Genomic DNA, 13850 nt, shown 5'->3' on the forward strand with positions numbered 1-13850 from the left:
CAACGTGTTTTTGTTGCCTAAACCTAACATGTGTGTTTGTTGTTGAAGGAAAAAAAGGCAATTCACAGTGTTGTATCAATGTGGTGCGTTTATTGTCAAAGAGACTGTTGCCCCGTTTACACAGAGCCGGGAAAACGGCAATATTTTCCTGCCTTTGGGCCTGTCATATACACGAAACCAGGGGTTTTACTCACCAAAACGAATATTTAAAAAAAATCTCTGGCCAGAGTGTTTTTCTTGGGGAAAACATTGTTTTCATGTTTGCATGTACACAGAGGAGTCCCTTTGTTTACATTTCGTTAGCCTACAGTGATTATGGATGCTATTACAGTAGTGCTCGCATTTATGACAGTGCAAAAGCTTTTTGCCTGTTTGCATTTGCAAACACAACTGCTCTATTATATGGAGGAGCAGTGAAGAATGAGAGCTGCGAGGTCAGCAGTTTAGCAACAACTTCTCCCACCAACAGGAAGGGTTAATGCCAGCCAACGGTGCTGCCGCTGTAGGTTTTGGGTCCAACCTGGGCGAACCGCTGTCTGGTGGGAAAACTTCGTAAATGGCGTTGTTCTATCTGAGGAGTGGCATGAGAATTTCAGGATGTCACCGTCATCGCTGCTGTCTCTCTCTGAATATCCGTATTTATGTGGGTCCATGTAAATGAAAAGTTTTACTAAAAACGGCCAGGTGTGCACAATGTTATTTTTGAAAACAGAGAGGGGGACATTTTTTAAAAATACCCGCCTATGTGTAAACTCAGCATGTATGTAAACGTTAAATTTCCTGTGTATCTTGAAAGAAGAGAACTTGACATGGTGTCCCAGAACGTCAACAACCAACGCACCCAGGGTACCTTGCATGACCAAATGTCAACATGTGACAAGATCAGAGTGAGAATGTGTTGGATTTTATGATTTATGGTTTTATGATTTTATAAATAATTTGTTGTATGTCCATTAAATCTATTTTAATGTAAAGCACTCAGTTCTTATAATGCCCTTATTGTAAAGCACTTATTTATTATTATTATTATTATTATTATTATTATTATTATTATTATTTACTAATTAGTTTACTTATTATTATTATTATTATTATCATTATTAATAAGAATAATTTTATTATTATTTCTCGCGCATGTCTATTGACTGGAATGGTAATGCGCATGTGCGAAAAGTTTCCGTTTTCAGAGGAACTTTATTTTAGGCCTGCTACCAGTTTACATCACAACGGAGACGGTGCTGTTTCCCAAGAAATTGCACTCTATAGCCCGTTTTCAAAGATTTGCATTTCCAGGCACCAAAAACCCCTCTGTGCGTCAACCATCAGCCAAAACCCAGCAACAGTTGACTGTTGACATCATTGTCTATGAACCGGTCACCGCCCCCTGCTGCTGCTGCCGCCTCATCTGTCAATCATCCGTCGTTCATCTGTGCTGACTGTGACACACCTCAGCTGACTGCACATCACACTGGCCACGGTGAGTTCAGACTTTATTATTATTATTATTATTATCAGTGAGTTTAAATTCACTTAACTTCCAAGTTACACTCTTTAGGATTGTTACTGTTTGAAAACTGAAAGTAAAGACCAGCCCCGTTCACTCCCGTTTGGTGTTTTGCCTCGGTATGTGTCCGTGTGCTTTTGGGGGTTGTGTCTGTTAATGCCTGTTGCTCAAGAAAACAGTGACTACAGGCAGAGAGCAGTGTGTGTGTGTGTGTATGTGGGGGGGGGGGGGGGGGGGGACATAACGGTGGGTCACAACAACTGAGGGGGATCAGATAGACCAGTATGGAAACCCTGCAGAGTATATCCCCAGAGACTCAGTGAAACTAAAGTTAAGTGTCTTCAGCTTCTGGACTTTGAGGTGTTTCCCAGTAAAGATGGAATATTTCAGCAGTGCACAGTTAAACAGGGCGGGTTTAGAGGGAAATGGAGACATGAGTCAATGAATCTATGACATACAAAGATGTAGTAGGTAACTTTTAGGTGTGAGCATGGGCGTGAATGGTTGTCTCTATGTTTCAGCCTTGTTGAAATGTTAAAATCAGGCTGTCCACAGGTCCTTAAAAGTCTTAAATTCAGCGTTACAACAATAAGCCTTAAAATTAGGGATGAGCCGGGTAATGTACTTTTAACAAGCACATGTATCACCCGAGTGCAACATGTTGGTGTCATCAAAATGTGTACTGGGTAGCTCATGTGTCCCAGCCAGCTGTATTTTAACACAGATTTACCAGAAACTTGAAGTGATGACGATATTCATTCTTCAGGGCTCTGAGCCCACATGCAGTCTCCAGACACAGGGGCCAGAGAGTAGACCGAGCTGAGCAGTTCAGTTGGGTAGCTGGCAGACGTAATACAGAGGGGCTTACTGATGGAGTAGTTTGAGAAGGGGAGGGAACCAGAGGAGCAGTCCAGTGAAGCAGAGCTGATGAGGGATGAGCAGCAGGGAAGTTCAAACTCGTCGTCGTCGAGGACAGAAGGCTGGTGAGTGTACCGGGAGACAGACAACGTAGACAGGTCAGGAACAAACAGGGTCGGTGCCAGAGAACCAAGCTGAGGGTGACTGCTGGGAAGTCTTGCATAGAGTCAAAGAACACTCTGGCAAAGAGTGTGTGTGCTGGAGAGGCTTTCAGGCTGATGAGCTGATGCTGTGGAGGCAGGTGAGAGGAGTTGTCTTGATGGGGACAGGGAGCATAGCTGGCTAGCAGGATGTAGGTGAATGTGAATTTACCAGGAGCAGGTGAGGGAGAGAAGCAGACTGTGACACTGACTATATCTGACTGATCTTTAATCAAAGCTGTTGTCTTGTATTTTTTTCCTCTGAAAATATTTACCTTATAGTCAGACACAGTGTATTTGGCCCCTGTAGTTGAGGGGACAGCAGACTGATATGATGCTGATTTACATGAGAACTCATGTCAAATGGAGGTTGAACCGTGAACAGAAATCACAGAAGGCCTGTAAAGCATTTTAATAAATTAATCTATCATAATTAAAACAATTGGAGACTGAAAACAAACTGATGTGAGTCTGATAATATTTGAATGATTGTAATGTATGTCAGTAATACCCAGTTTATTGAGTCAGAGTCCTTATTACAAACACTTCTGTTTTTGAACGCTGTAGTTTGTTATATAGAGATGTATTAACACATTTTTGTTCAGTCACAAAAAGGCTGTACATGGGATTTATCTTTTGGTATCTTCAGGAACAGATGAGTCAGCACTGTTCATCAACTTATATGACATTTATATGAATATGACAACAGCGATAGTTGAACGTTTCCACAGCAACTAGTAAAACAGTCTCGAGGGCTGTCTATCAGCCACTTGCAGTCTCTGCCCTCGCAGACTTTACGTGATGACCGTAAATACGTCACACTACGTACAACTGAAGTCTGCGAAGGCTCAGTCTGCAGGTCCAGAGGGTGGACATTTGGATTCAGTCTCCGACTTAAGCTTCGCTCAGAGGGCTCGGAGGTTTCCAAGGACCTGACGTGAAATGCCCGGAAAAGCCCCTACTTCCAGAAAAAGTGTGTTCATCGCCTCACATTGGACCTTGGACGTTAACAAACATGTTCAAATTACGTGTAGCAGTGGAGAATTTGCTTAAAGACGTCTTTGAGATGCATTTTTTTACCTAAGAAAAATTATTTGACTCAACGGTAGCGAAGGAGGCTGTTACGAACCCTTAAAGGCCTAGGGGAGGGGAGGTAACAATTAACACAAATAACCAATAACCAATAATGAAGAACACAGGAGTAAACTAAAGCGACTGCAAGGCAGTGATTTATTTACGATTGCAAAACACAAAAGAAGCTCCCAAATAAGGGGAGCCGACTAGCAACAAGAATGATATAACAGATAATCAATAATCAATAACAAAGGCAGAAGAATAAACACTGGGACTGGGTCACTAAACAACCGAGCGCACACCACCACGCACACAGCTACGGCCTGCACTGCACACTGCCAGAAAGGCCCACTAGCCACCGGCTCCAGTTTTCCAGGGTGGTTTTAATCACACAGCTGTGATAGGCCACAGCTGCGGTAATCAGCGGAGGGAGGAGGGGGGGCGGTACCTGGCGTGAGAGAGAACGAGAGAAAACACAAAACAACACCCAACACAACACGGCACGTAACAGGGGCCGCCATTGCTGTAACATCATGGCACGTCAACTCGGGGTCCTCAGGTTGCTACACTTCCGCACGACGTTCCGAGCGAAAAATTCCACTCCAACCACGTGTTCAAAGCACTTTTCCCCCGAGTTAATGGTCGGGACTTTGGAACCTCCAACCTTATGAACGCCGCTTTAACCACAGCTTGTTGTCACCGCCTCCTGCTGCAGCCGCCTGCTCTCGTCCACTTTCCGGATGAGGCGTAGTTCATCTCCAACGAGCCTACTGATGAGTGTAGATGACGTGATCTTTGCAGTTAACTAAAAACAAAAACAAAAAACGCCCGCAAATTTGCAGGTCGCATATGAGTTAGTAGTTATAAAATATACTTGTACTGATTCCAAAAATGGTCGCAAAATGCATTAATTATTTTTATTTATTTAATATTGCTGACCTGATGCTTTTTTCTTTAACTGATAAAAAGATATACTAAATATTACAAATTTATTTGTAATTTTATTTCGTAAAGCCTTTAAATATTAGGATGTATTGAGTTGTTGAGTATGTATTGTTACATAGCCCCCGTGTGTGACTGCACTCTCACACACACACACACACACACACACACTCACACATATAGTAATTAATAAACATTGTGTTTTATTGTGTAGAAAAACATCTCACAAGCAAAAGCTGAAGCTGTTAAATTACAACTTTAATTAAAAAAAAGTTGTTAAAAAATAGTTACAATATTTTTCTTCTTCTTCAATGATCCAGTTCTGAGGCTGTTCTGTAAATAGCTTTCCAATAAATCATAAATACAGCAACTTCTGATCAAACCATATGAATTTCAGGCTAAAAATAAAAATGTCCGGTTTAAACCACACCCACTTCCTGTTCAAGCCACGCCCCTCCTAGTGTGGATACAGTATGATTTAGTTGGTTGAACAGATTCAGATACAGGTAATGGTGTACTCACTCATCCCTTCTTAAAAGTCATTAAAATGTCTTAAATTTGAATTTGTGAAGCCTTTCTATGTAAAAATCCACATTTCTAACAAACTATAATACTGTCATTTTACTTCATACTTAAATTCACTAAATGTGAATCGACTTAACTCATTCTAATAACCATATTCCTACATAACAATTTCCTCTGCACAAGAGCACATATATACTACCTGCATGCAATGTTTACCTGCAAATCTTAAATATGCAAAACATGATTTGTCCAAAAATCTGTCCTAAATCTGGATAATCTGGTTTTACAAAGCATTACATTTGACTGTCTGATACCTGTAGACACCCTGTAAAATCTTAACTTAATACATCGGTAAGAAAAAAAAAGACACAAAATATATTTTAATATGTAGAAATTACATTTTGACTACTCAAAACTGATTAATAGATATCTTTAATTTAATTAAACATATTGGTTATTCCATTTTCAGTAGTAAGAATAAGGCTTACAGATCCAACTGAATTTCCACATGTTGAAGGACTTTGACCAGTGGAAATGTCCCAATTTGAAATATCAACAGTTGCATTTTCAATATGTCCAACATTAACAATCCTCCAGGACTGTAACCTGCTCATGTTTAACCCAAACAATGTGTCATGTGACTGCAGTTGGTTCAGATCCAGGTCGGAACACGTTCTCACCACAAACTCTGGTGCACGAACCGCACCAGAGTTCGTTTGTAACCGGACTGAGACCACCTCTTCAAGAAGGTCCCGTCTGGTTGTTTTGGTGTGCACCTGAGTGTGATTGTTGTGTTCACACCTGCCCAAATGGACCGCACTTAGGAGGCAAAAAAACTTCAATTGAACCAAACCAAACAGGGCAGGTGTGAAAGCAACCAAGTTATAGATATTTACAATAAACATTTCCACAAGTAACAAATTATTATTATCAAGATTCAACATTTGGACTAGTGAATTGTAGATATCTCTGAATAGAATTGCTACTAGTCAAAATTTCATTTGATATGTCGGCTTGGAATTTTGACGATTCAACAAGCAAAGTGCTGATATCAACAAAAAGGCTGGTCATACTCTGGCGCACCGTGCTGTTGCTAGCTAGGTATCTCAATCCTAGCTCTGTGCGGCCAGAAGTTGCAGATTAATTGATGGGTGGATGTTATAGAATAATTCGTTGGTACAAATTTATGTAAGCACACGTCATGTTTTTTTTTATTGTCATTTTTTGGTCATATGTTGTTAAATAGGGGCACAAAACATCCTGGGGTGTGATCTAAGTGTTTTGGGGTGTATCAGTTCATGTTCAAATGTCTCTCTTTAAATTCTTGCAGATGTCTCCTAATGAAACCATCGTTTTCTTTGACCTGCAGACCACTGGATTTGGTAACACTGTCTTTATGTCTGTTTGTCTGCTTATAATACTTTATGATAACTCACAATGTCATCAATTAGATCAAATATTACCTTTTATTATGACTCTGCGCCAATAGTCATGGCCTGAAGCATTTTGTTTTCCCAACACATTCTCACTCCGACCTCGTCACATATCAATGTTTGGTCATGGACTGTCCACGTCCAGATATAACATGCAAGGTACCTTGTGTGTTAGTTGTTGATGTTGTGGGACACGTTTCAAGTTTTGCCTGTTACATGCATTGTCTTATTTCAAAATACACTTCCATTTTCACAGGAAAGTTATAGTTTGTATACAGTGTCTTTCAATAACGCACTACATCGGTACAACACTGCAAATTGACTTTTTTTTCTTCAACAACAAAAGCACGTGGTTAGGTTCAAGAAAAAGGAACAGTGTTTGACTTGGCTACAATCTTACTGGAAGCGAACACCAACCTCCCAGCTGAAAGTCATTTTTTTCATCTGTGTCTGACGCTGGAAGTCCCAGACCAATTGCCTGATTTTGATGACTTTGGAGTGAGACTGGGTTGATAATCTCGTCGTCCATCTGTCTGTCCATCCCATTAGCTGTGTCTCAATTTAGGGGTTATAGCCTTTGAGGGCTGCGATCAAGGCTGTCCCAATTTGAAGGCTCCTTCATATTCGGTTGAGAAGTACAGCTTTCTTTCCCAGAATTTGGAGGATGCAACAGATGAATCCATTATGGCCCAGCCCATCCAAACATGCATTGCGCGCTGGTGACGATTATCTTTTAGGAACAATCTCGTTGCCAGTCCAGCCTTATACTGACCCTCGTTGCTGAAACAGTCCGGCGTGAAGTGACTGGCACAGACAAAAACGCTTTTGCTCACTGAAGCTGGGACATTTCCCTGAAAAATAAAATTTAGCCACTTCGCTCTGATATCCTCTTTGGCAGGGAGGCGATGTAGGGAAACATGAGTATCCGTGCATCCGACGACAGAGCAGGAGTGCTTGGCTTTCGGGTTGTACATGGTAGCGGTCAGGCTGTCATGGCGGATCCTTGTTCAGGTAGCCGGCGTAATATGGGAGGAGATACCCAGCGTGAGGGTGGGAGTATTCATATCACTCAGATTTCACCCGGACTGTTACGTAACAGTGCTTTGAGGGCTGCGATCAAGGCTGTCCCAATTTGAAGGCTCCTTCATATTCGGTTGAGAAGTACAGCTTTCTTTCCCAGAATTTGGAGGATGCAACAGATGAATCCATTATGGCCCAGCCCATCCAAACATGCATTGCGCGCTGGTGACGATTATCTTTTAGGAACAATCTCGTTGCCAGTCCAGCCTTATACTGACCCTCGTTGCTGAAACAGTCCGGCGTGAAGTGACTGGCACAGACAAAAACGCTTTTGCTCACTGAAGCTGGGACATTTCCCTGAAAAATAAAATTTAGCCACTTCGCTCTGATATCCTCTTTGGCAGGGAGGCGATGTAGGGAAACATGAGTATCCGTGCATCCGACGACAGAGCAGGAGTGCTTGGCTTTCGGGTTGTACATGGTAAGGGGTGGGGAGGCACTCCGGATATGCAAATATACATACTAAAGCAACGAAAAAGTGAGTTTTGCATAATATGTCCCCTTTAACTTAAGTTAACTAACAGTTGTTAACTAGCTAACTGTTGTTAAAATTACCATTATCTTAAAGCACACAGTTTAAACAATCTTAATTTACTAAGTTTACCTGGAAACGGTCCATCAGCCTGAAATATATCAAACAGCTGTGTCTCCAGCAGTGAATCATCTCTTGTAGTAAATAAAATAGATAAATAAATATATATATATATATATATATATATATATATATATATATATATATATATATATACACACGAATACATATATATATTAGGGGTGTCCCCAATAGGGTTGGGTCGGTTCTTGGTAATACCAATTCGGTCCGGTACTCCGTCTTGGACCGGGTTTTATTTTTTGAGACCAACCGGACTGCATACTCGGGCAGAACATAGCGGAGCGGACTCCGCGAAGGTCCGCCCGGTAAAAGTGGACATCTGCAAGCCCTGTGCGCGCAAAGCACGACCACGCGGACTCCACTCCGCGTACCAGTGTCACACGAAAGACTGTTCGGCATGTATTTTTCACATCGCGGGGATTTTTCACAGACATTTTTACACGTAGTCCACTCTGCTTATAGTAAGCCCGAGTCTGTGAGCACCTGTGTCTGCCTCTTCACCAAGCGCACAGCAAGCAGGAGAGAGAGGGGGGTGGGGCGGGGACTGAGCTAAGAGGTGCGAGTGCGCATGCGCCTCTACTGTAGCCTGGAGTTTGTTTAATAGTGACGGGGAGTTGATAATGGCGGACAATTTAGTCTCGACAAAATCAAGGAATGCGCCACTATGGCAACACTTTGGCTTTGAGCCAGACAAAGGAGGCAACCCTTGTTTGCACTGATTGAGTAAGCTGCAAAATTTATTTGTAAGGAATAAAACAAACAGTTGTGCCCCCAAGTGGCGAAAATCTGGTATTACCGACTTGATGCGGGTTTTTTTTTTTTTTCTCATACCGACCAAACCCTAGTCCTCGACTGAGAATTTTCATAGTTGAATCTGATTTGACAGATTTTTCCTTTAGCCAACTAATCGTCGAATCATGTTGTTTTCCCCCTCATTGATTAATGAGCTCATTTGCGTCAGTTTCCGCTCCAGAGAAAAGAGCCAAAACACCCAAATAAACACATTTAATTCTTCAGTTGGCGTAATAAGATAACAATAATAAAAGTAAAAGGGTTATCATTTTATCTTTATCTTTATTCCTTTCACTTCATCAAGCAGACGCGCTGCAGCCTCATGCGTGTCTTTAACAGGAGTCGTTTCTGACTCGTCAGAACTTGCCATTTCATTCACAAATAAACATCCAAAAACATCATCAAAAGGTTTACAAACAGTTTTCCTTCTTTCTGACTTCAAGTTACTTCATTAATCAACTCAGGTTCATAAAAGTTCATCCACACGGACCATGCGTCACCGCTCTCAATTGTTTGGCCACGTCGGACAAAAAGTAGCCAAATAAATAATCAGAGTCTATCAAGAAAACAATCAGCGGTGAACTTTGTTTCAAGACACTTCAGGTAAATGAATAATCCTTAAAAAAAGTTTGATTTGACAGCACATACCTCCTCCAAAGTGTTTGTTTATGCACTCCACCACGCAAAGTATCCAAATAAAAAATCAAAATGCACCCACACTTTAGACGTTTTTTTGGTGGACATTATGAGCCAATAAGTTGCTAAAGAAACAAAAGAAATCACCGTAGGCCTCGATGCTGCTCTGATGATCCTGCGGTGCACTCACCTCAGCTTATTTGGATCGAGCAACTGGGTGATTTATTCATGCGTAGTAATGATTATGCCTACTGATTAAACGCACGTGTCATTTTCAATTTTTTATTAACAGAAATTAGGCTGATGTTTGTATCAAAATAGGCTATATATCATGAATTACTAGAAAACAAATACATTCTATGTCAAATCAAGATGTTCAGCAGCAGTGAGCACCCCCATATAGTCAGAATGGCACGGTCTTGTTTCATAACCACATTTTGTGACGATTCGACGGCGAGACTGGCAGTCGAATCAGACTTCTCCGAATCAAATCACTGATTCATCGACTATTCGGGGTCACCCCTAATATATATATATGTATATACACACACACACACACACACATCAAATGGGTTTTTAAAAAAAAGTGAGACAAATGCAACCATTTTTATCTTTTAATGAACTATTACTACGTGATGTCTGTCTACAAACTGTATGATAGTCTTTTATGTGAGGTAAAGGGTAAAAATGGGAAGTGATCTTAATCCATTAACCATTATTGTGTAAAGGGCCACAAATGGTATATTTTGAAAGTCAAGCTGAGGGCCGATTAAAATTGGACTGCGGGCCACAATTGGCCCCCGGGCCAGACTTTGGACATGCCTGATTTAGAGCTAACCAACTTACTAGCTTACTCCTTCTTTCGTAAAGCACAGCTGCTTGCTAGGTAACACCAACGCCAATGGGTCTGGGCGAGAACAACTGGTGATGCAACCAGGAAATCCTTCACAGACCAGTTCAACCCGTTCGGTTTGGATGATGTGGTCTTCAAAGGACATGGCCCCTGTATTGGGACACAGCTATTCTTGTGAATGCCATATCTCAGGAACGTCTAAAAAGAATTTCTTCAAATTTGGCTCAAACGTCCACTTGGACTCAACAATAAACAGAATACATTTTGGTGATCAAATGTCAAGGTCACTGTGACCCTGCCTCTGTCTTATTCTCGTGAATTAAATATCTCTTATTTTCTTTTTCTCTTTTCCTCCTTTAATCCATCCCTTCTCTGCTTTTCAGGCAAGCAGTGTCACATCATCCAGTTGTCTGCTGTCTGTGGAGAGAGGAAATTTAAGAAATTCATCCTCCCCAGGTGCCCCATCGATGAGAGAGCCACAGAGCTGACAGGTTTCACCATCAGTGATGGCCGCCTGTTTCTCAACGGGAGACCTGTCAATACCGTCGCCGTATTTTATGCTCTTACCTCCTTCATCAACTTCCTGCGCTCCTGTCGCAGTGGCCATCCTCGCCGTCCCGTGCTGCTGGCGGCCCACAATGCAAAGCGGTTTGGTGCACCCATACTCACCAGATTGCTGCTAAAATTCTCCCTCTGGCATCAGTTCAAGCGGGTGGTGTCTGGGTTTGTGGATACACTCCCACTAAGCAAGGAGCTCTATCCTGATCTGCCCAATCATCAGCATGACACTCTGGTCAAGCACTGCCTGGGAGAAGACTACATTATCCCTAGGCCGAAGGAAGCCAGGACACTGCAGGACCTGTTCAATTCATGGATTCAAAAGTTTGGATGTCTTGATAGATACCTGCATGACCCCAAAATCTTTCAAGAGCTTCAAAAAAATGGCCACAAAAACAAAATACTCCATTGAAACACTGACCTTTACTTTACTCTGAGTTTTGTTCTCATCATGTTCTCTCTGGTTGTTGAACAGATATTTTGAACATTTAGAAAAAAATGAAATGACAGGTTGAATTTCTTGTGATCGGAAAAAAAATAATGCAGGTTACATCCCAATCTCTATAGCCCTTTTTACACAGAGGTCACACTATAGAGCTGCTACGAAGTCCATTCTTTATGCTGCTTTTGCATTTTTACACAAAACTGCAGCTACATCAGTGTGTAATTTTAGACAGCATGTTGATCATCACGGAGTCACAGAGGCATGACATGCAACACAATAGCATCGGCCTCCAGTGTGACACAATGCGTCGGCAGCAATAAACAATAACAATAGCAAAACATTGAAATGACTGTCTCTGTTATACAGCGGCTGATCTCATCCTCTGCTCAGAGGGTAAGGAGCTCCCGCACCTTATTGTTTTCCCAATTCGCGGACTTTTTGCGGCCGCTGATCTTCTTCTTTGAGTTAGTTGCTAACTGCTATCAGGTATTTGTTAAATCTCCTGTGGTGGGTTGCACACACAACGTATCGTCAAAACCATGATTCCGCCCTGCCCTGTTACAGCACTGTTACTATATCCAATGCCGGCTTAAAGGCGAGACAACTCTGTCCCTCCATTTCATGATTGTACCTTTTTAAGGCCCTGACACACCAAGCAGATGGTCAGTGTGGGGCCATTGGAGAGCATCTGTCGCCATAGTCTTTGGGTTGTGTCCCACACCATTGGCTCTCATCGGCCCTTGTCAGCTTTTTTACAGCCGATTAAGCATTTTGAATCATCGTCGGAGACAGCGATACCCCTTGGTTAATAAAATCACTCTGACTGGCAGTTCAGCTCAGCGCACAGAGAAACGGAAGTGAGGAAAGTAAACAACTTAAGTCAAGGGGGAGTGAGATCGAAACAAACTTGTTACATTAGGTGAGATTTGTTTTCTTTACTCGCAAAGTATTTTGCAGAAAAGTGCGTAATTGATTGTGTTATTGTTCTCTAGATCTTTCTACATCAGGTTGTGTTGTTAATGTCGGTCTCCCGGTTTCCCTTTTTGAATGATGATCACAGACTACAGCCGTCTGCTGGTATGAAGAGTCATTTTCTTTCACGCAGACACACAGTGTACATGCCGGTTGGCCGTCAGCTGTAGTCTTTGCGGTGTGCTCATATGCAGCAATGTGGTCGAGACACAGGTGACATGAGGTGACGCAACAATCGGATTTAATCGCCACTAGTTCTGATGTCGGTTTGGTGTGTCTAGGCCTCTATAAAGAACGGTGAGGCGGCATAATAGTGTGAAATTCCTGCCTTGAAGAGGCAGTGTCAAAGGGGCCAGTGTTACATACATTAGGGCCTGTGTCCACGTAGCGTTTTTCCTTCTGCAGAAAGGAAGTGGCAGGATGCTGGGGAGCGCTTCATCCCAGGGCTTCATTAAAAAAAGGCACTCCTAGCATTTTTTAATTGATGCTCTTTGTGTGGGTTTTGTTGCTATGACAACAATATCTTGACATTAACGCTAGCTAGGAAAGCTAATGTAATGCTGTGTGACTACACAGTTAACAATCATATAACGTGAACGGTGATAAAAGCCCAGCAGCAGCAGCAGCAGCTGCATTCAGCCACTCTGCTCTCACGAATGGGCTTTTCTGTCTTTGCCATGAAAGTAGATGGTAACCTAGCTTTATTAAAGTCACCGGAGTTTATAGATTTACAACTAGTAGCGCTTGGAGCGACTGCACAGAAAAGCCAGAGCAATCTGAAAAAAGACGCTGGGTGTGGTGCTCTTTCTCTTCTCATTGGGAACAATTACAAAAACACGCTGGCGTCCAGGAAATATGCAAAGTGGACACAGGCCTTCACATGTTACTCACTGTATTATGATTTTTATTATTTCGTTTTGTTGTGCAATGTTCTGTAACATGTCATACACACAAATGTTCCCAGTAAATTGAACCACAATTTCTCCCCAATAATCATTAAACTTTCATTTGAATTTTCTAGCCAACTTGTTTGTTTTATCTATTTGTATTGAATCAAGTTACAGCGGTCACACTGAGAAATCTCTCTCCTTACTATTCCAGCATAGATGCAGCCACAAGGTTGTGTTTCGCTTGAAAAGCACCTGCCTTTACCTACAGTAGTGAACACGTGTAATAAATTAAATCTCGAAGACTTTTCTTGCTGTACAGCAATTTGGGAACATGAGGATTGCTATCAAGAATGAGACAAGAAAGGTGTATATATAGATTTGCACCACCGATCTTCTGATCAGGGGACAACCTGTGCTGCCTCCTGAGCCACAGCCGCCCCTTGTGAGTTGAAGTCAATGCATTAAAAGAGTTGGC

The 13850-nt window shown here is 42.0% G+C and overlaps 1 long non-coding RNA gene across 1 annotated transcript; it reads left to right on the forward strand.

The window, feature by feature from the left end:
- Nucleotides 1-1228: 1228 nt before the first annotated feature.
- LOC117262112 (uncharacterized) lies at nucleotides 1229-13505 on the forward strand. The gene is made up of 3 exons (XR_013491588.1): nucleotides 1229-1477; nucleotides 6434-6485; nucleotides 10894-13505. It is a non-coding gene; the product is annotated as an uncharacterized LOC117262112 (long non-coding RNA).
- The last annotated feature ends 345 nt before the right edge of the window (nucleotides 13506-13850 follow it).

Source organism: Epinephelus lanceolatus, chromosome 5 (assembly GCF_041903045.1).
Source record: "Epinephelus lanceolatus isolate andai-2023 chromosome 5, ASM4190304v1, whole genome shotgun sequence".
Lineage (NCBI taxonomy): Eukaryota > Metazoa > Chordata > Actinopteri > Perciformes > Serranidae > Epinephelus > Epinephelus lanceolatus.